At 45.4% G+C, this 23,068-nt stretch overlaps 2 protein-coding genes and 1 non-coding gene across 4 annotated transcripts in view; 1 reads left to right on the top strand and 2 right to left on the bottom strand.

Moving 5' to 3' along the window:
- LOC121588924 overlaps positions 1-23,068 on the top strand; it is a 93,357-nt gene that overhangs the window by 50,250 nt on the left and 20,039 nt on the right. The window lies entirely within an intron of this gene.
- LOC121588923 (mpv17-like protein) overlaps positions 1-23,068 on the bottom strand; it is a 141,904-nt gene that overhangs the window by 108,875 nt on the left and 9,961 nt on the right. The window lies entirely within an intron of this gene.
- On the bottom strand, positions 8,421-8,492 carry Trnat-cgu. Its single transcript has one exon. It is a non-coding gene; the product is annotated as a tRNA-Thr (tRNA).

Raw genomic sequence — 23,068 nt, 5'->3', positions numbered from 1 at the left:
ACATTTCCACCATTTTGTTTCCACAACAATTCGAATGATGAGATCTAAACTCCAAACTCGATTCACAAATATCCATCAATTACAACGAATGCATGTATAAAAATATTCATTGCAGTTCTTTACTATCTGCAGCATTTATTAATCCACCCTTATCCATCAGTATTGCAGATGCTAACTCAATCAAAACTTGATTAGTTTTAGTAATTGAGTTACATTTTAACACGTAACACATAACACTCATTAAAAGGTTTCGATCTTTATCAGGTGAGAAATCTTTAAAAAGAAAACCAAGTATTTTTAAGCGATCAATACTCAGAAGGACCAACAATTTTCTTATAATAGCGAGAGCAGTCTTCATCTCTAGAAAGCCTATCCAATTAATGACCAAAACTTGATTTCATAACGTGCCTTTTGTTTTACAATATGATTCAATCAATGTACCAGTGGAAAAGCCAAAGGTTTAAACAAGTTAACACATCAATCAAATTTACTCTGAGCTATTCTTTGTATAACCTTGACCTTGCTAACATTAGAGTCTATCTAACTTGCTAGTATTCTGGGAACATCTTTTCTTAGAACTCTGACTTTTCAAAAATCACAATTATATAAATGAAACAGGCGGAAACAGTCAAGTCAAGATTATATACATATCCTACGCTTTACAGCCTACTCACTCGTGAGGATCCCAATAGCAATTGCAATTTGTGTTTAAGGTGTTCCCATTCAGACGAAAGCTCCGGATTAAAATGCTCGCTGGATATGCTGACAATGACTAAGTCTCGAATAAGGTTTACAATCATATTCTTCTTCTTATTTAGCATAACAACCAGTGTCGGCAAAGGGCTGTCTGCCTGTATCACTTGGCTCTCATTGGTTTTTTGATTTCCCATTGCAGGATGTCAGGTCTACTTATGAAGGCACGATATGTTCGGATTCTGACGGCATGTTGATGAGTCGTACGAGTTGAAGAGTGTACCACGAGACCGGCACTAAAATTATATGATCAACTTAAATTATAAAGAATCCCTCATATTCTTCAAGAAGTGTTTATGGCAAATCTTGTGTTTACACTCATTAAACACAAAACTTTAAATTTTTCCAACATTTTTTTATGTTTACAATTATATTTGTCGATTATTTACCATTTTGAAGCAATAGTTAGATAGATATTGACGATGACGACCATTTCCGATGACGACCACACATACGGAACTAACATTTTTTGTTTCAAATGCCTGATGAAACGATTCCACGCAAAGAAAAAATATCTGAATTAAAATTTATTTTGCGACACACGAAAGCAGTAATAAATTGTATCACCAGCAGCTAGTACTGCCTGTATTCAGTCCGATTGGTTGTGGCTCTAATTTATCGCACTGCGTGAACCCCGATATGCTGTGCGGTTACACAAAACCCGCATCAACAAAGATTGAACCGTAATGCAAGATCGAAAACAGCACAGACAATCGCCGCTGAGCATTCACGTGAATCGACAGTTTTTTAGCTTTCAGCTGCGGTTTTACGCTGTTGCACCACACACACCCGCCTGCAGAATGGGTTTGGTTGGTAGCAAGTTTTACACGGACAAACCCTTCATAAACTTGCTACGAATTCGAATAAAGTGTTCACCAGAATAGCTGCCGACTGTTTGGCGCACTACTTGCATTGCAAACCGCACCACCGCCTCCCAAACAGCACCGAAGCAGCACCTCGCGATGGTGAAAAACAGTCCCCGATCGAATGCATTTTGGAAAAGCAAACCACCGAGCAACGGGAAACCGAAACCCTGATCCCGAAACCACTCGATCGTGTCTGCATAAATATTTAATGCTTTGGAAAATGCATATTTAGTTTCCTCCTTATTCCGTATACCGTGCCCTTTATTTAGCCACCGTCGGCGGCCACAATAACCACTCTGCTCATATTTCCTATTCTGCGGGTGCATGGGGAGAGGAAAAAGGAAAAAAATAACACCAACACCGCCAACACTCCGACTGTACCCGCTCACGGTTGTACAATTTGAAAATTTAACTCTCATTAAACATTCATTTATTGATTTTGGATCTTTTTCGAGAGCATTTCGGAGCGGGAACAGGGCGCGCGCGAAGGTGAAGGGAAAGAAAAGCCCGACCGAGGCCAGCAGCAAAAAAAAAAAATCCTGGTGGAAAAAGAAAACAACGACACGACGGAACCGAAAACGCGCATTCTCCAAATCTCGCCGCCAAGAACGTGAACGTGGGGCGTTCGCTTCATAAAAGGGTAAATATGCTTTTTGGAAGCAAATAAGCGCGTGGAAAGGAAAGATAGTGAAGGAAAACAGCATTCAGCAAATGGCTTAACTGCTTCGTGTTAACCTTTTCCTGTCTGGCCCCCGGGAGGAGGAAGAATGCATTCCCGCCATTGAAAGGTGCACCGGGATCACACCGACCCGGTGGAAAGGAGAGGCGGCAATGGAAAGGGGTACGCGGCGGCTTTGTGTGTTTGCCAAGACGAAACGGATCGAATTCCGGCTCTCGCAGTTCTCGTGAAGGGGGTGAATGAGGGAAGTCCGCGTCACCGGCAGGGAGGTTCGGGGCCGCGCGGACCGTTTGTAAATATTTATCTTTCGCCCGCCAGCGGAAAAGGATGATTATCTTTGAAAAACCCCTCGCCAGGCCGGCGGGCCTTGGTGGTATGTGTTTCGGGTTCTGCTGCGTTGGTCGGAGTTTGTATTGTGTTTAGCCGAGATGGGGAAGATGGGTTGGTTTTTGTACGTTCACCGTTCTCTGGTGAACCGACGCAATTCTTCGTCTGTCGGAAATTTCGCACAGAACAGCCAGCTGGCCAAGGGCGGAGGACAGGGAACACGATGCATCGGGTAATGGTACCTGCAGAAAATCGATTGACTAATTCATCAATTGCACCCTGCCTGACCCCGGACACAGAACGAGGATCCGTTTCGTTGGCCGTTCTTCCCCTTTTGCAAAAACTCTCACGCTCACATGCAACTTGACGGGTATGTGGAGTCGCACAATGGTCAATGGCAACGGAATGTGCTGTCGCGGCCCCGGTCTCCCGGTGTGCTTGTGGCCCTTTTTCGCGCTGCGGCCGCTTCTGCCTCTGTACACATTTGGCCCCCTCCCTCCGAGTGTCGCGCCAGTCCAACGCGCTAATGTTTGTTTGACCACTTTTTGTTTGCCTAACCTCGTTTACATGTGCGAAAGGGAGGTGGAGGGCGGAGGTTTGGGATTTGTACGGATCGGGACCGAGTGTGGTGCGGTCGGTCGTTCGCTTGAGTTGGTTGACACGGTGTCTAAAATGATTGTTATTTGGCAAACGCTCTCGTTGTTGCTGCAGTGGCCCCTGATGTGGCACGAAATAATTAGCACCGTGCAGAGGAGAGGTGGAACGCAGAAAGGGAGAGGGAATGGAAGAGCGAAAGTTTCGGTCGGTGTGGTCTTTGCACGAACAGAAAAGCAAATGCCAAAGTCACACTCACGCCTGCAGCAACGGCAAATAGCAATGTGCGCGCAGCACTCGCGGGGTGTTGGAATTTTTCGCAACCGAAACCCAAACCCATTCGCCGCGGACACACACAGGGTGTAATCGAATCTTGTGTACTTTTACCACGGGTTGTACCCTTACCCCTTCCACCCCATTCCACTTCCCTCGAATGGTAGCGAACAGTGAGCTAATTGCACTGCGGCACAAATGACGCATGAAGTACGGTGCTGTGCCGCGCAGCTTTTGATTAGAATAACAAGAGTCACATACTAAAAACCTTTTCGGGCATTCAGTATCTTACTGTAAGGATAAGAAGTGATAGTGCGTTGCGTCGTTAATCTTGTTTCGTATCATTAAAACGCAGTCTTCGTAGTGAACTAAATTACAATTGGCACTGATAGTCTCGACCAGATTTTGTCAAGAAAACGAACGCCGAAAGAGAACGTTTCATTATAAACTTATGTTGACAGCTACGACGAATTTGTACCCAATGTTAATTTCACCCGTCCAACAATAATTTTGACATGTTGTTGAGGTGCAGCTTTGTCTATGGATTCTACACTATTCTACACACTTTTACATATTTCATGTACAAACCTAAGCACTTAGAAAACTTAGGGAAAGGAGAGGACTTAAACTTTACAATCGTTCGACCCATAACTCATTTCATCCACTAAATAATTAGCATTTAAAAATTCTGCCGAACATTGTTCGTTTACATTTCGTTTGGCTTGAATTGGATCGACCGCGTTACGCACTGTAGTATTATGATGTGTCAAAATTAAACTTGGACGAATTTATATTAAGCCAGTAAAAAATACAGTTGTCAAAACCTAATATGCAGCACACATCGCAAAATAACATGATACATCCTGTATTCAACTCGACACATTGAGTCGATTCGAATACAAGGATAGAAAACACCTAATATTCAAATTAAAAAATAGCAATAAAGAGTAGTAATTTAGACCTTCCCATTACAGTTGAGGTAATCCAAACACAGCTTTAACTCCAGTAAACATAATTCAAAGTTCGCTAATATTATTATTCTTTATTTATTCAAAGATTTCATGTTCTTAGCGCAACAGTAACAAGAGTCATTTCACGGCCAGTGTGAAACTATTAATTCACCGCGATTTTACAATGTATTTGATGTTAAAGATTACCCGGAGTTAGAAAAAATAATTAAAAATTAATTATTATTTTCCGAGTAAAAATAATGTTGATTTCAGTTAGCGTATCATTCATTATTAGTAAAGTTAATAAGTCAATATTGAAAAATAATGAAAATCGGTTTTATTCTGAAATGCATTATATAAAAACTTAAAGTTTAATAAATAGTGCAATAGTTAAACTGTATGTTCATTTGTTTTATTTTATAAATTAAACATAATAACGAAAACTTTTGATTGTTTTCCGCTATTTATTTTCTGTTGTTTATCTTTACAATATTTTAAACATGAATCAATCCAAAAACAATCGTCTACAAATGGATGAGCCTGACAATAAATAAAACAAAACCCGGCGACCCGAGACAGCCTGCCTCTCACAGAAACAGTAAATTAAGTGACATACAAGCATCTATTATTGGTGACTTTTTTCTTCTTCTTCAACTATGTATATCAGGTGATTTTCAAATACTGCTTGTATTTGCATAGCCCTCCACTCAGCGCCAACTTCCATAGACACTGCGACCCGACCATTCCCGACTGCGTTTCTGTAAACCAAATTGCGAACCCAAGCTGGTTTCGATTGATAAATCTAATAAATGAATGCATTCCCCTTCAATCCCGCCTCATTTGAAAGGGAAAATCCCTGAACCGCCGCGATGCAAATCACAGAAACGAGTTCTGGCAACCCTGTGACTTGCGCTTACACACGGGCACGGTGCGGCTAATCTATTAATCAGTTCAGTCAGTCAGTCGATGCGCGATTGCACAAAACGGACGCACTCGCGCGATGTGTGTGTGTGTAATATCGCTGAAACTGGGTTCGGATAGTGATCGCAAGGGCAAAGAAGGGGCACTCCCCCTTTGGTCGCATCAAAATACCGCAACGAAATGCGTTTCTTCTTTTACAGATTGTTCATCACAACCTCAGCCAGCCAGCTCAGCAGAAAACCACCCATTTTGGAGCGTTTTGGATGTAGCGGCGGATTCGTGCCTGGTGGTTGCTGTTTTGTTGGCACTAGCCGGTTTTATTTCCCCTTCCCTCCCTTCTTCCCCCTCGCATCTATCGGCTGCTGCATCCCATCCCTCCCATTTGCATCGTTCATTAGCATTTCATTCACGGAACGGGCACGCAAATATGGACAAGTTCCGGCTGTCAACGGTCTGCGACGCTCGACCCCTTCGCCACACTGCACTGCACACCACAATGCACCGGGGCGCACGTGCATTAGCATTTTGATGGAGGTCATCCTTTCGGTTACATCTTGGTTTGTGCTTCACCATCTTCTTATCCGTTGGCCACTTTCCGCGGGCCCATGACACTCGTCCCTGTCTCTGTCTCTCAGCTGATGGTGGATTTTCAAGCACTGCCACAGTCGTACACATTTCACAAGCAAGCAAAAATCATTGCAATTGCATTGCCGTTTGGTTTCGCTTCCCTCATCCCTGTCCGGGGTACACATTTTCCATCGTACGGTGTTGTAAATGAACATCTTTCTCGTATACGCCAAAGCACATCTTTCTCGCACATACGCACACACTCGGTCGCCATCTCGCCGTGCTCGGATCATTTATCTTAATGAATATACAGCGTGTAAAGCATGATTTATGAATCAGATTAATTATCACCATGTACACAACACTTTTTCTGCTTCTTCGCTTCTGCCTTCGCGCGGCCCGAACTCCGTCCTCGCTTGGTAGGCTTCCCCTCTAGCCCCTTCATGCGCGCCTACCGCCCACCGTTCGCTTCGTACATCGTTCGGGGAGTGGAGGTTGTGCTGGCGAAAGAAATGTGGCGACCGTTCGGTACAAATAACGTCCGACAGAGCTCGGGAGTGGCATTAATTTTGTATCGATGACATTTTACTTCCCACATGCGGGTCTCGGGCCTCTCCCATTGCGACGACGACGACGACGACCATGACGACTGCATGGGAAGCCAACGTAAGACGCGAACGCCAGAAGAACTCGTCGTATTTCGCTGACATAGATACGGCTTTACCCGCCTTTGCCTTGGACTTGGGCTGAAAATGAGGATCAATAACAATTTAGAATTTCTTGGCGCGTTGGAAACATGAATCAGATTGATTTCAGCCAGCGCACAGCAACCAACGACATCCACATGGCGCAGTGTGTCGTCGCATTAATCATTCGATTACTAAACAAATCGAAGACTTTCTCTGTTCCAGAAGATCTCGGCCTTCGTCACTGGATGTATTGAATCATCAACCAGACGCTAACCTCATCCGTTAATGATTTTCAAGTCGAAATGAACGCTTTTGATTGTCAAAGAAAGACAGTTTTATGTTTTTGAGAATGTTTCCTTCCGTAAATTCCTTCAAAGTAACATTATTTGCATTTCAGTGCTGCTACACATTTTCCTTACTTTCAATGTCCTCGTAAGCATTTAAACCAACTTGAAAACTTTTCCACAATTTGTTACAGAACATGCGACGGCCTTATCGTGTCTGTCCCAGCAAAGGGATCGTTCCCATCCCATCCCGAAGAAAGGACCCCATTTATCATTGAAACGAGCGATAAAAATACCACAAAATCCCTCCAGCGACGCCTTACGGGGCGCGGAGACACAAAGAAAAAGCACCACCACTCTCCCGAGCGGAGATAAAATGAATCGATTTGGCTTTTCTCTAACTCCTCTCGTGTCTCAGTGGCGGCGGCGGCACTTGGAGACTAAGATTGGCATGATCGATCGGTACGTTTCCCCGCGCCCAGGGTACGGGGAACTTTTCAAACGATGGTGAGAAATTGAATCAATCGCTCCTGTTTTGCAGCTTGTTTGTGTGTGCATGCGAGCGCGTGTTTGCGAAGATAAATAACGCTGCACACACGCTGAGGCACAATTTCCGGTCCCGGGGACAGAGTTCCCACTCCCCAATTACACAACGTACCGTCCACGACCCTCAAAACCCCTGAGGAGGCAGTAGCCGGGATGTGTTCGGATTCGCACGAATATAAATCAATTAAAATTAATTAAACGCGAGTTGGTGCAAAGTTTTTCACACCGGCGCGTGAATGGATTAATAGGCGAGGAGGGAGCACGCAGAGGCTTCTTTACGAAGATCGAACGCAACGAGGAAAGCCTCTGTTGCCCATCATTTGGCATGCGAGTATAGATTAAAGCGGCGAACGGGGCCCACGTTTTGTCACATCTTGTCACATTCGCTGTCAGAGTTTGCTGAATAATTCAACGTAGTAACGAAATGAACATGAAACTGTCAGCCACTCTCGCAATTTTGGGTCAGTTCTAATGACAGCATAAGGTGGCCATAACCCACTGAGTGTGAGAGAGACGTGACGAATATTAGTTATTTACTTTCAACGGTGCTTAGGCTACTAAAGAAGGGAAGCGAAGGCCTCGACCGAAATTATGTAGCAAAACTAACATAAAAGTACGTTGCCACGTGAGCCAAGAGAAAAGCAATTTAGGCCACCGTACTTCTGGGCTCGAGTGTGTATCTTATTTCATTCCAAAAAGCTCTTTGAATACAACTGTAGCCTCGTGATACTTGCTACGAATGAACCATCACGTTTTTTTAGCAGTTTTCTGGTCACGTGATAATCTTAAATGCTTGCATACAAACTGCTTCTTGATTTAGTGCCGGTTACATTCTGTCAATCTATTGAATCCAATAAACTATTTAAATAAAATACTTATTTGCTTTCAGTTCAGGATGTACATTTTAAAATTAATACAAGATGATACAGTTTCTGTGAAATAATAATTTAAAAAAAACTAGTTCGACCATCTGCCTCCTGTGAGGATTGAACTCACGACCGCTGGTTTACGAGACCAGCGCTCTACCACTGAGCTAAAGAGGCTTCCATATCTTCCCACCGCTCCGAACACACCAGACCCGGCCCGATCGTTCCAGAGACGCATCATGACAGCCAGATTCGGTTAAAACCTTTGCATTGCCTTAATAGAACGGTGTAAAAAGTAAAATTTAAAACGCTCGCCGAAGGTAAACGAAAGTACAACACGCGTTGAACAGAAAAGCGAACCATTATACGTTTTCACCTTCTCCGCCGTCCCTTAAAAGGATCGCGTGTGTTCAACCACCTCCACCACCCCAACCATTTGTTCAAATTTGGGGTTAAGTGGGACCTCCCACCCCCTTCCCACACTCTTCTTTATAATTGCTTTTGCACACATACACAAACACACCCGCAATTGCTTGCCGTTCCGTGTGTGGCTCAGTGTTACCGTTCGTCGCGCAGTTTGTTCCTTCATCATTTGGCCTGTTAGATTAGTCTGCGTTTTCTCCGTTCTCTTTTAGCTGCTTCCGCTTTGTTGTGCTTTTCTTCCCTCCGACCATTCAGTCAAGGTCGATGGAAGTAGCGCAGTAGGGTGAAGGGACAAACGTGTGGCCCGGTGGCGTCATAATTCATTCCCCGACCGTCTTGACTAAATGACGGAGAGTCGATAGCGATCGACGACGATCAACGATGCCACAGCGAAATTATTCATTAAAATCGATTCAAAAAAGCGATCGTGTATATCCAATGGTAGGAAAAAGAGCAAAGGGATCATAAAGCAGAGATGGATCATAAAATCAGCATTGGAAATTCGTTACTGGGTGTTACGAGATGTAAGACCGGATTTCCCTATAACCAACCGTACGCCACAACTCTTTTAGCGTCACTAATTCGTGAGCAGAATGGCATTGATTGGTGAGCGGGATTGCGCAGTATGTGTGTCTGCGTGTAGCATACTTGCCAAAATCATGCAATTTTCCGTCCCCTTTCTTACTCCAACCCTCCCCTCACAATCTTGTATCACAAAAACGTTGATAATTCATGCGCAAAACGGTTTCTGCTTCCCATCTTTAGCGATGCATAGCGAACAACAACAACAACAACAACAACAACACAAACCCATGGCCAAACTTCGTCAACATGCACGACAGAGAACAGGCAGCCCTAATAAATCACCTGAATATGGCCTGGTCGTGTGTAGCACGGATGCGATCGTGAACATTTGCCCGTTGTTGATGATCGTCATATGCTAAAGGGTTTCTTCCCTTCGATTCGAACGCGCTTGATGCTTTTACTTTTCCTTTCGCTTCACCAAACCTCTATCCCCCTCCAACCCATTTTTGGGATGGGTTAGGATGAGCTAACCGGTGGAACGCCTTCGTGGAACGTGATCGTGACTGATGTAGGATGCGCGATGGAGGGAAAAAACGGTTTAACCACCGCTTCAAAAAATCACGTTCATGTGCAATGCCCTCCCCGACCGTGATGCAACAATTTATAGCAACACGCTGTGAGTGGTTGTGCTAGTTGTGCTGTTCTGCAACGCAATGGGAAGGAGTCGGGTAAAGGTAGCAATTTGAATTTAATAAAGATCTTGTTGTTTTTATAGCGCACCGCGCCATCGGATTGATTTATGAGGGCCTCTGCATTTACTGCTGAGGCAAGCGCGTGATTGGATACATGCGATGGCTGTTTTCATTTAATTATTGTTAGGAAATTCAGCTCGAGCTCCGACGCCGATCGAATTAATCAGCGTTTTGCTATTCATTGCAAAAAAGCACCACACTACATCACCATTACAGACCAAGGGACTAATTAAAAGTGTTTGAAAATAGCTTCACCAAACCACCAGCGTTGTGCTGCGCTGCAAATTGGTTATTGTAATGTTATTAAATAAAAAGCCCTCCAGCATCCCATTCTTTCGCTGACGCATAAATTTAATTTACGACGCCGCTTGAGCGGTTGAGAAACGGTTCAATAATTTCAGCTGCATTTTACTTCGTTCGCCCAGTTCGCCCATTTTCCTCCCATCCATCAAAACTCAGACACTCAATCTGGAACGAATGCAATTATGGCACACAGTGACGAATGAATTTTCAATTTATTCTTCAGAGGGCTCTACTATAACTCGCACACATACACACCATCACTGCAAAAAAAGAAGATAATTTATATTACATTGAATACAATTAAACGGCAAAAAACTCCTCGCCTGTCCCAAAATCCGTGATTGATGCATGAAATCGTCTTTTGGCATTTTTCGTCCACTGGGTCATCGAGCACGCAGAACTGAGCTCAATAAATCGGCCAGCATTTAATCTTGCATTTTATACATGCGGAAAGTCTTCATATCGCTACAATCTCATCAATTCAATTTGATGAAAATGGCGACGACGATGCGAGCGGAACACCGAAACATGTGAATGTTCTTATAATTACCGACACACTTTTCAGCAATATTTTCGCACCGATCGTGTGTGAAAAGAGCCGTCATAATCTGCAAGCCATTGTATTTATTTCACTGTCAACAGCATAATGCCAAACAGCATCTTGATTTTATCTTGCAGCGAGAATATTCCGAAAACAAGAGATCCACACGTTCGATCCAACTTGTAGAGGGGCATACATATCTCGAGGTTTTGTTTTTCAACGACACTCAAATGACAACAGCAAATTCCATTATGCTTTCTATGATTTTACGCGTGGACCTGATAAAAACCAATTGACATTGGTCGGAACGAACTACTCTTAGCTTCCGCGGAACGATGCCAAATCGAACCAATAAGCAGAAGTGTTTAGTAGCGGATTACAACCGCTTACTGCAGGTTCCCTAGTGTAACCTATAATTTTGGCCCATTTCTGAATGCTGACACGCCGGGCCAAACCGTGACCCCTATGACTACTGATGGGTATGATATTTTAACATCCATCCAGGGCCACATTCTCCATTACGGCCAACGAATTGAACTAAATTCATGGGAATTGGCTCATTTGGAGCCTGGCCCCAGCCTGGACCGGTCCGGTACACATCTGTGGTCTGACAGTTTCAATTGCTCTTACTGTTTCTGCCACTCGAATTCTGCTGCTGCTACCACTCGTACCAGTCTAGCAAACGTGCTTCAAACTCACGTGCCCTTGCCGAGCTCACCCGGCATCCGCAAGCATCCAGCAGGCCAGTAGTAGCAGCCGTGATGAGAATGGTAAAAGTGCGCACCAGCGGAGGGTTTCTGGGAAAAGTTTATCATACTTGCTGGAGAATGTTCTGGCGCTGCTCCGGGCAGCGAGGCTTGTGTTGCTGCACGGCAAATGTGTGCCGAGCAGGCGCGCGTCCACCATGATTTATTCAAGTGAGTGTACATTACGGCCAAATCGCAAGCGGCGATAAAATGTGAGTTGATTTGCACTCCTTCCTCCGAGGAAGAGAAGTGGATGAAATGAAATGTAGCAATTTGAAATCGGTAGATGATAGCGAGCAATGACGGTAGGTTCCTTGTCAAATTATTGAGATTCGCAAAGGATGCCATGAATTCCAAATGTCTAATGCAAAGGCATTAAAGGTTAATATACTGTTAGCGGAAATATGGTGTTTTATATTCGAAAATAAAGTCACATGTAATATTCACAAATACAGAAAGTGTAGTCATTCCATTGAAGCACAATTCAGTAAAATTATTTCAAAACATTCTTTCGGGAATTTGTCTTGGCGTATTTTTACAATAAAAATATCATTAAGGTATGTCACAACGCACTTAGTAACATCAAACTGAGCGTTTCAAGGAAAATACATATTCAAGGTTTGTTTGTACGTAAACAACACAATATAGATCCACGCATTAACAACAAATGTATCGTATCGTATTAAACTCCAACAGACTTTGTTTATTCAAAACAATATTTGTACTTCCCCAAAGTACTCACAGCGCAAAATACAACCCCATTCCCGTTAAATCACTCTTCTAAATCTCGTTCTATATGGATGTTTCCTCTCCAAAAAGCATTAGACTCGGTATCAACTATGCCAATGCCAATTTGAGTCTTAGTTATCAATAATGCCAATACTGTATTCTGAAATATCCATTTCACCGGATCATATGACAATTATCCGGCTCATATGACAATTATTTCAAACATCTGGGATATAATGAAAAGATTACTAGTACAACATTAAACATTGATAGTTTATATTAATTGACTAACCTATTACTCGATAAAACTACTATGGAACTGTTCTTCCAAGTCACGATTCGATGATCGCAGGAAGTATATTTTTTTTAAGAATTGCAACAAACAGTTTTGGAAAACTGAAGCTTTGATATTATTTACTTGATTTATTCACACTTCAAATTCAAATTATTTCAATATCAACACGACAATGGATTGTTTATTTGGACCATTCGTTTATCTTGCCTAAAGTACTTCGTAAAATTAATAAAATAAACTACAAGTTCGCGATTCACCCTCTCTTGCGGCCTTTCATGTTCCCCAGCACATAAAAACATGCTTTAATTACAACATTTGTATAAGCAGGTCGATCGATCTTGTCGATCCATTTGAACCATTTCCTCAAAAAGCTCCCTGCTATACCATGGAACACGGCACCAATCCTTTCTCAATCAAACACAATAAAGAACACGTTTTCTTGGTTCAATATTCATTACCAAACATGGCCATACCACTTCACGGAAACACGGTTCGCATTCCGAATCAATCTATTTCGAAGTGGGCCATGATTGGGTTCCATCCCTACCCACGAGAATCCCAAAGCCTTGCCGTATCTTCATCACTGCTTACGGGAGTAAAATTAGATTTAGTAACAAAATTCTCCAATTAACTCACAGCAAGCGCAGCAACATTGTTTGCCTGATCGTCGAGCTTCGGAGTTGCCGCGTTTCCAGGCCGGCAATAAAATCCTTCTCCATGGTGTGTCCCGTGTCCAGTTTCGCGATTGGACGTGCGATGCTTCCGACGTTCCGAAAAAAAAAGAACCAATGCCAACAACCTCAAAACCTCAAACCCAGCGAAGAAATTGACATTAGTTCGCGGTTTGGAAACAGTCCGCGGTTTGGGAACAGAGGGAAAACCGGACCGACGGTACCTCGGTCGATGGGATGAAACAACACAACAAGCCGTCATCGCCTGGCTTGAAACTGAAGCCTGCTTATGTATATGAAATAAATATTAATTCGATTCGTACCCCGAGCTTGTAAAGCGCGATGTAAATTGTGTTGCGGGTGGTGTGCTGCTCCTCTCGGTCGTGTTGTTGTGTACGGCCGACGTGGACCCGCATTTGTGGCGAAACGCTCACTTGTCTGGCTTCGAAGCCCTGTTCGGTTTTTCGTGCCAAAAAGGTTCGCTACATTGTAGCGCTCACGTCGCACAAATGGCTTCGCTCTTGGCTGGCCGCATTTTCTTAGGACGTTTGCCCACAAAAACCACCACCGTTGTTCGCCATTCGAATGTTCGAAAGTTCTGTGAAACTTCAAACGCAGCACCAGTCAGCCAGCAACATGCAGCGTGGTACAGAGTTTGTTTATAGCACCATCACAACTGCCTGCACATCCATCTTTTGCAAAGAAGTTTCGGAGAGGATATTCGTCTCTCTCTCTCTGCGCTGCCTCTAGCACAGCATCGTCAGCGTATCCTGTGCGTTGGAGATAATCAGCAAACGTCTCCATAGAAGAACCAGATCCCTCACTCAACCCCGCAGCAGGAGAAGCACGATATCATTACAGAGCAGAGCGTTTATATCGCCCCATAAAAGAAGCTCTTGCAAGCCGGCACACTGTGTCCCGGGTGGTTTCTCGCTCAGCTTGCTGCTTCGTAGCTATCTTGCCAAGCGTAAGATAAATAGAAACGATAATTAATTCGAAATTGTTCGCATCGACTTCGTTGTTGCCGGCGTCGTCGTCGTCGTCGCCATCCGACTGCTACTTGCCAGAGCCGGGACAGCCCGACAGCTCAAAGGCTTTTCATTTCCTTGGAGATATCCATCCATGGGGCGAGATACTCACACTCATCAAAGACGCGCTATTTATGCGCAGCTTTCGTCATCCCCCAGTCGGCAGCGTCTGAACCGGGACTGCCGTCAAAACCGAGTGCAAAAACCGATCTATCGGAGGAAAACGGTATCCCCGGACGGTGGCAACGAAGAGCGCACGGTAAATAAAACCAAAAACATCCCGACGCTAGAGCTCTCTGCACGTTCTTGATGTGTACTGGCACGTACACACACAGTTTTGCAGCACTCAAGCAGGAAGTGGAGTTGTTTAAATATTGTACGAGCAGAATAAATAAGTTTAGCACAGTCGCTTCCTTTCCACAGCACCACTTCTTCCTCGACTCTTCCGGTTGTTTTCACTTGTACGTTCGCATTTGCTTCCCAGCAATCTTACGTCTTCTTGCAAAAGAACTTTCGCAGCAACAATAAAGTAACATTCCAGCACCGTCCATCGGCCACATTTCACTATTTGCAGAATGGCACCTCAATAAAGCTGGAGGAGAGGTTGGTTCTCATTCCAATCTCAACATAGAGACGCAAGCACACCGGAAAAGCGTTTTAAATCTTCAACATACATTCTTACTTCTGACAAATGAAAAAATGAAACGAAACAGTTAGGGACAAAAAGGCGAAACATAATCGCCCGGTTATATATATCTAAGGACCTTTCTTTGTCCGCTCGCTCTGACCTGACCCATCTCTATCTTTCTCTTTCCCCTTCGCTACGCTTTTTAATATGATGATAAATTGCTTCCTATTCACATTTAACACAATCCGTCCGTCTCAGAATGTGCATCCAAATTTGCAGCAACACCCAAGACTCGACCATTGACAAAACAAAAAATCGCACAAATATTGTAATTAATAGCAGTGGTCTCCAGCAGACTGGTGTGACAACGGCTTTTACAAATACCGGAAAGCAAAATTGGGCTTTTCTTTCAACCTTTCGCAAACGGGCTCATTTCTACGGGGTAGTAAATAAGCAATTCTAAGAAATCCCATTAGTGTTTCCTTCCATTCAATGGAATTTCCAAGATCCATTGTCATGCATGAAAGACCTAGATAAAATGTTATCTGTTTCATCCAAAAAACCACGACCTTTGCTTGTTTTTGAGGACGTTTCGCCGTTCATCTGCACGGGAGACTGGGATCAGTGTCATCACTGCAACACCCCATTATGACATCGACCGTATTTTGTGCTCTCAAAACATTCTCCATACACAGCAATGCCTTAGACAGCATCACGCACATAACATCCTCATAAATTACGGCTTCGTTTCTAGAAACTCCAAACCAAATGCCCCCAGAGATCTGTCCCAGCGTCTCTGGGGTGAAATGGACGACCAGCCGTGTTTTTATGCAAATAAGCTCGTTACCTCCGTTTTGGGAACCAAGTCACCCCTGCAGAAGAATGCAGCCGACAAAAGGGGACTGCAGCTAATGCAAAAAGAAAGAAAAACACGCGCACAAATTCCCACCCCAGTGCGAACACTCCTGCTGGAGGGGAGGACGCGCACACAGCCACCGCACCCTTAAATGGTTGTCGTCGCATCCATATGTACTCGGCCGCCCCTATCTTTATCGTTTTATTGCATAAAAACATTATCACCTGGCGTAAAAGTAGTAGAGCAGCGGGACATCCCGATGCACCGATACCGTCCGACGACGACGACGACGACCAAACCCAGACGCATTCCGCAAACGCGCGCGCTACGGCGAAGAACATGCGACCATCGTAATAATCAACCATCCCGAAAAGCTGGGTGTAATTAGCCCGACTCGGGGGGAGGGCGCACACCATTTGGGGCGAGCCGTTTTACAAACCCGCCTGGACGCATCATCACCATCATCACCGATTGGACAGCTGCGGCGGACGTGCCGATCAAGCTGGTCGCTCCTAATCATGGTGGTCGCGGACCATTCATCTTTTGGACTGTTGTGACCTTCCCCGGTGATTGAGCTTTTCGATGCGTGTGTCACTTGCAGTTGCAGTCAATGCACCACTTGCACACAAACACAATTCCGCAACGTTGACGCGGTCCCATGGGCCATGTCGTGAAGCGTCCTCCCTTTTCGATCGTTTACATTTTTCCCGTCCCATCCGTTACCGTTATTTATGGACACTAATTGCGCGCTTTGGCAGGCCCGGTTTCGATGTTATGCGATGGTCGCGATGAAACAAAGCGGAAAGAAATTCGTTCCGGCTCACCGTATGCGCGCGATCGATCGCTAGCTGGCTGGCTGGCTGTGTAATAATAAACACTAGCACCGCGTTTCGCTTTAATTTAATGAAACATCATAGCTCTCCCCGCTGCATTGATCAGCACTTTTTTGTTTGTTGTTGATTGTTCGTCATCATGTTTCAGTCGTCGTTGGTACAATTAAAGATTGCAAATTATTTGTGGCTCACATTGCATCATTCGTCGCCAAACTTGTAAAAAAAACAACCAAGCCCTCTGGACAGACGCAACACGAGCGTCCAGCTAAAGGCTTCGTCAGGCTAATTAGAGCAGCGAATGGTAATTTAGAAGGTGTGTTTTTTCCCTCTACTCACTTCCCACAGTGGTGAGTCATGGCTTGCACACTGTGTGACATTGGAGCAGCAAACAGAGGCAAATGGATTGCTGCTTTTCGCTGTAAAAAGTCGCGTCGGTGTGGCAGACGTGAAATTGGAGCTGTGATCAATTATTCGCGCAATCGCATGAAGCCATTAAACCCGCACTGATATCGTTGTGCCGTTAAGATGACTAAGGTTGTTCGGTCACCCCAGGCAGGAGGGTGATGTTGCAAAAGGTTTAATGTGTAATTTTTATAACACGCTACCGGCTGCATACTGGCCGATGCTGTCGATGTGTCAAATGCAAGCGGGCTGGAACTCGCCGCGAACACGTTTGCTGTTGGCAATAAAATTTACAAGGAAATCCTGTAGCTACCCATGAACGGCGTGACTCTTGAAACGGGCTCGCACTTCTCGTCCTCGCCAAAACGAACTGTTGACACTGTGTTGGCACATGTTTCGAAAGTTGTATTCGTGTCTAAGATAGTGATGATTTAGATCGGCCCCGATACGATAAACACTGACGTGGACTGGTTCTAGTTCTTTGTCCCCAACGTTTCGAAGCGAGCGAGAATGATCCTAAAAAAGTGAAACCACATAAAAACATAATTGCATTTCTGTGGCACTGTTTTATGTCCATTCCCTCCAGTGTACACAGCCCATTATGAATGTGAAATAAGTCAGAAAGAGAGAGAGAGAGAGAGAGAGAGAGAGAAAGAGAGAGGGAAAGCAAAAAAGCACATAATGACAGCGCGATTGCAATAGATGCACATAAATGGAAAATGCCTTTCATCCTCGAACGTGTCACACAAAAACACACGATTTCCGCTTTTTGAAAACCTCCGAACCTGCGAAGAGAATCACCATGACGAAAGGGGAAATAATTACCCGCTCGTCGCCACTCCCCCCAAGGCCCGTAGCCGGGTCGAACAAATGCTACCAATTTAAGAGATAGCGTCATCATTGATGGAAAAAGCCCCGCGGGAGATAAACTTGAATGAAAAAACCCAATGGGTCTGAATTACAAAGGCTCTGTATGGTGGTGCGTGAGCGATTCAATGTGATTCTCATCGAAAGGGAACACACGACACTACAATCTGTCGCTCGGCGGTATTAATCGTTATCTTCCCCTGCCAGTCTGAGACCGGAAAACGCGACATTACCAACAGCCACGGGTACGGGGGCATCTCGCCCAGGGGACGTGGAGCATTTTAAGATGCTAATGAAGTTAGCAGGTTTACGCAGTCAAGGCAGCAGCTCTCTCTGCGTAACGCGAGAATTCCAAATGATGAAATGCCCCCCCCCCCCCACGAACCTCACGAGTGCACAACTTTGTTGTGCGTATGTGCTGCGCTGTTGGTGCTATTACTTAGGTCTTAGGCTGGGGTATTTCTTATTTATTTTCAGCCTTTTTCTTCACATGCGCGGAACTTTTATTACAGCCATTGGGGCTTGTCGCAAGCGTCACGTTGCCAAAGTCCACCAGACTGGACTGAAGGCGTTTGGCCTGGTAATTACATTAATACGAGCTGGCCCCCTGCGCCATTAGTGGGCCAGTGTGCGCGCGGAAAGGCCCCGTAAGGCGATCATCATCATCATCTTCTTAGAACCCCTAGTAATGAGTCATTCGACCGTGCGTGACACCGTGATGGAGAAGTTTTCGGGTCGCCGTTTCGTAACTGGCACCGTGTTTTTTTTTCTTCTTTTTTGCACCCCCTCAGCCTGAGCAACCACCCCGTTGAGGCCACCCGAGAGCCGTGGTACGTCTCGGTTGCGCTGGATGGTGAAAGTGGTCGTTGCACGCCGGGTTGTTGTACACGCGCACGCCAGCCAGCAGCTATTGCGAAGAAAAGCTGCTTGCCACATTCATGTGCACATCGTTAGCTGCTGTTTATCGAGTTATTATAATTCTCACGCAGCACCCCGCCAGCCGGAAACGAGAGGTTTTGGGCATTATTGTGCGCCATCTGCCAGCGTCTTCCGGCAAACCATTTTGAAACGACCCCGAGCGATTATCGTTTTAATTTATCACCTTCGTGAGGATTAAACGAATGAAATGCTGACACACACACACACGAGCGCGAGCATAAAATAAACCTGCCACGGCGTGAAATGTTAAGTCAACATGCTGCAAACGATTTCTGTTGCACATGGCAAATCCACAAGCTGGAAATTCAAAATCTTCGTTTTGGCGAAGTTTTCTTCTTCCCATTTGCGACGAGGACACTTTCATACACACATACACACGTACCGAGACAGTTCCATTCACGAGCAAAAACAGAAAGTTTTAGATAAATATACACAGACATGGTCCGACAGACATGGCGGCAAACGTGTTTCGTTGAACAAAATCATACTAATTAACATTGAAAATGTTTGTGCACAGGTTGGGTGTGGTTGGCGCTGACATGGAGTCTCGACCGGGTCCCGCCGGGTATGCTCCCTAAGCGGACGAACAAACGAGCATTCCAATCATTCGATCAATCCAGCAGCTATGCTCACCTCCCGATGATCATTGGCTAAGGCGAATGGTTGATACAGGTTTTTTTTTTTGTTTTGGTACTCGCCCGTGTGTATGTTGGTAGACAAGCGGCCCACGAACGACACAGCGCATTGACTACACAAGAACATGCCAGCCAGGGTGAAATAATACATATCCAAAATTTAATTTGTCCCACGTGACAGATGACAGGAGAGCCGAAGCCGCCCGTTCGAAAACTTCCTTCTCCATCTAATCCTATTTTCGCTCCTCCATCCACCACCTTACTGCTCTTAGACCAGGTCCGCTAGTGTTCCGTTGGCGACTCAGGACTGTCGGTACTGAGGGGAGCACGGTTGGTGGGAGGCCTGCACTATAGGTAGATGACAAATCCATTCGAATCACTCTTGGCTGATTCCGAAGCCGAGCTGCATAATGGAGGGAATGGAGAAAAAAGCACCAACACACATCGGGCGGATGTCGCCATTCCCATGTTTCATCCGACTTTGCTGGAGGAAAGAATTTGGAAATACTTCCAGCGATGAGTGGCTTCATCACACCCCGAAGCAGCATCATGTGAGGGTGTGTGTGTGTGTGTGTGCGAGTAGCAAAATTTGGCCAACTGTAGCCATGAATATTCAATTTCCTGATGCTCCTTGGTGTCGTTGTCGTCGTCGTCTAACGTAGACCTTCAGCCGAGTTTGCCACACTTTCCCGGCGGTACATTTTGCCCGTGGCCTTCTAGCCCAACTGTCAAATTTATCTTGTTGTCTCTTTGCACCAGAGCCTAGCCGCAGTCGTGCCGAAAGTTGGCTGGTCTCCTCCTGGCGCTCCTCCTATGACACAAGTCACAGACACACACGAATGTCAAACCTCCCACCGAACACATAAGCAATTCAGCAATCCACCGACACACCGGTATGCATGCGCAGTTCCAACAATCTCTCGGCTCGCCCCTGAATAACGGTGATGGCGCAGCTCAAAAGATTTGGCCAGATGAGGGGGTAGACGAGTGCCACAGTGAAGAAACAAAAGAAAGTTAAATATGAAAACATTTGAATATACACGTCGTCATCGAATCGAATTTGCATGCAAACGGATTGATGGAATTCCAAACCAAGGCGTCTACACGAAACGACTGCTTTGTGCCGTTCGCTCCCGGTTCGCGAATGTGCATGGCTGGTTGGCTGGATGGCTGCCGCTGTCACACACTTCCGGTTCTTGCCATTTGTCGCACTTGCCTACGCCGGTTCGGTTTTGGAAACCAATTTCCATTTTTCATTTCATGTCGCTCAGGCCCCTCACGGAGCCGCTTTAAATTTCTAATACCCCAAGACCTTTGCCAGCAACTACTACTACATCTACTTATACTACCTACACAGCGTGAGCGTCACTGCATCTCTCGGTGCTATTTCCGGTTCCGCTCGTTCCGAAAATGAAGTGAGCGGACGCGGAACAGATGATATTGAAGATGGTTCCCAGAGTCGGAGCAGATTTGACGACGACATCAACGACGATGACCGGGTGTGTAAGAGATTAGAATTTCAAAGTCGATGGTTTTTGCAGTGTCCTTTGAAGTTGCTCTAGTGATTGGATAGAAGTGTTTAAACAACGAGTAAAATGAAAAGTTTGCTAGAAATTCTTATATGACATCTTGGAGATATCTTCAAGACCATTATTTTGAAATGACCTGAGTTTTGCTTAGTCAAACGCAATAAATTTTAATAAAATCAGAAAATGAGTTCTTATTAGAACTTAAACTTCAAACAATACCTTAAATCTCGTTGACGGCAATATAGCTTTTGTCGTGCAACACACAATGTTGATGGGTCATCGAAAAACCTCGGCGATGACACCATAAGCCCCCCGGCCTCCACATGCTTTGGTTTTATTTTGAAATTTAATTAGTGCCAGTCGCTGGAAAAGCTTACCACTGGTCAGGTTAATGTAATTTAGAGACAGCTTTCTTGGAATCATGCTCATGTTGCAGAAAGTGCGCGCCAAAGTGCCCACGTAACTAGGCGCAGAAATGTCTTCCCCACATACCGTGTTCCCAATGTTCCCGTCTGAATGTCTGAAATGCTCCAGGGAAGTAATTTCTTTTGCCTTTTTTAAAATAAATATTGCAACCGGGCGTCGTCGTTTGTCGTCGACGCAGTAGCAGATTACCGGTCGTCCAATGACAAAATAGTACACGTACCAGCGACATATGATACCCAACCGGTGGATAGAGCGACGCTGTATCTCTATCGGGGCACTAGCGCTAGCTGGTCGGCCACAACACAACACACAAGGGCACACGCGATGGTCCAGACACTGGCCCAGAGATCGCTGCAACGGGAAACAAGACATCCTGTGAATTATGTTTGCACTCACGGCATGCCCGCGTCCGTCCTTCTGCGTTCCCGCGGACACACTCGCACACTGGAGAGCAGCAGGTACAGGGGCTCTCTCTCTCTCCATCGAGGACAGGGTCTTGCGGCGATGCAGTATCGGGCACAGCGAAACACCCGTCGCCCCTGCTCGATTGGATGACAGCACTGGCGATAAGAAAGGGAAAATGAGGAGGAAAGTATCCAGCACCAAAACAACGCCACGGTGACACATTCGGTCTCGGCATCCATTGAGGTGACACAAAGCAAATATTTGATGACGAAATGGAATTTTGTGTATGTGAAAATAAAACTCACACACACACAGGTATGGCGAGTGACACATTCTAAAGTGGAGATAGTGAGGTAAGTCGGGAGGTTGGTAATCTTTCCTTCCAAGCTGGGCTGGGAGGGCTGGTACCCAAGCAAAGCAAAACCTCATCCTCAGCTAAAGGTGACAGAATGAACGATGTAAAATAATTAAAAAAAAACACCGTAAAACCTTCCTACTCGCAACAAACATGACAGTGCTGCGATTGCAAGGGAACCACGAACAGAGAGGACACACCGGGCGTGTGGGACAGAACAAAAAGAAACAACCCCTTTCCGGAGCACCGAGGTGGACACACAGGCCACAGACCATCGCAACAACAACAGCACCAGCAGCACCAGCCGTGTGAAGGAGAAATACGCACGGGCAGCAACTTTTGGATTGAACCTCGTGACAGACTTACTAACAAGCTGAAATTGTTATGCTGAGGAAATAAAAATAAACGGTCGCCCCCTGTCGACCCGCCAGCCTGTCTCATTTTCTCACCCCTCTTTTGCGACCTACAACCCCCCCCCCCCCCTCTCGCACACACAATGTGAGGTGTTTGTAAGTGGCAGAATTCTAAGTATGGTTTGGAAATGTATTTATTTTGAACGCAGAAGGCAGCAAGCCAAACCCGCCGGCGACACGGCGACCGGCAACCTTGATTCCCCCCTCTTCCCATCACCCCTCTCGCAACGGCCCAAAACACGTTGCTGTGCCAGGAGCGCGCGCTCGAAAATGGTTGCGTTTTTGCCCGATTTGCGCTGTCGGCTGTCGAAAATCTTTAATGCGTGCCTCCAAATTTGCAAGTCACTCGCGCGAACGCAGTCGAGGCTTGGCGGGGACACGGACTACCGTTCGGTTCCGTCGAGCCGTGATGTCAGTAAATCAACATGAAATTAGGCCAACCGACAGCGCAC

This window comes from Anopheles merus, chromosome 2R, assembly GCF_017562075.2.
Source record: "Anopheles merus strain MAF chromosome 2R, AmerM5.1, whole genome shotgun sequence".
In the NCBI taxonomy this organism is placed as follows: domain Eukaryota; kingdom Metazoa; phylum Arthropoda; class Insecta; order Diptera; family Culicidae; genus Anopheles; species Anopheles merus.
The sequence above is the reverse complement of the archived record's forward strand: the minus strand, read 5'-3'. Positions and strand labels throughout refer to the sequence as shown.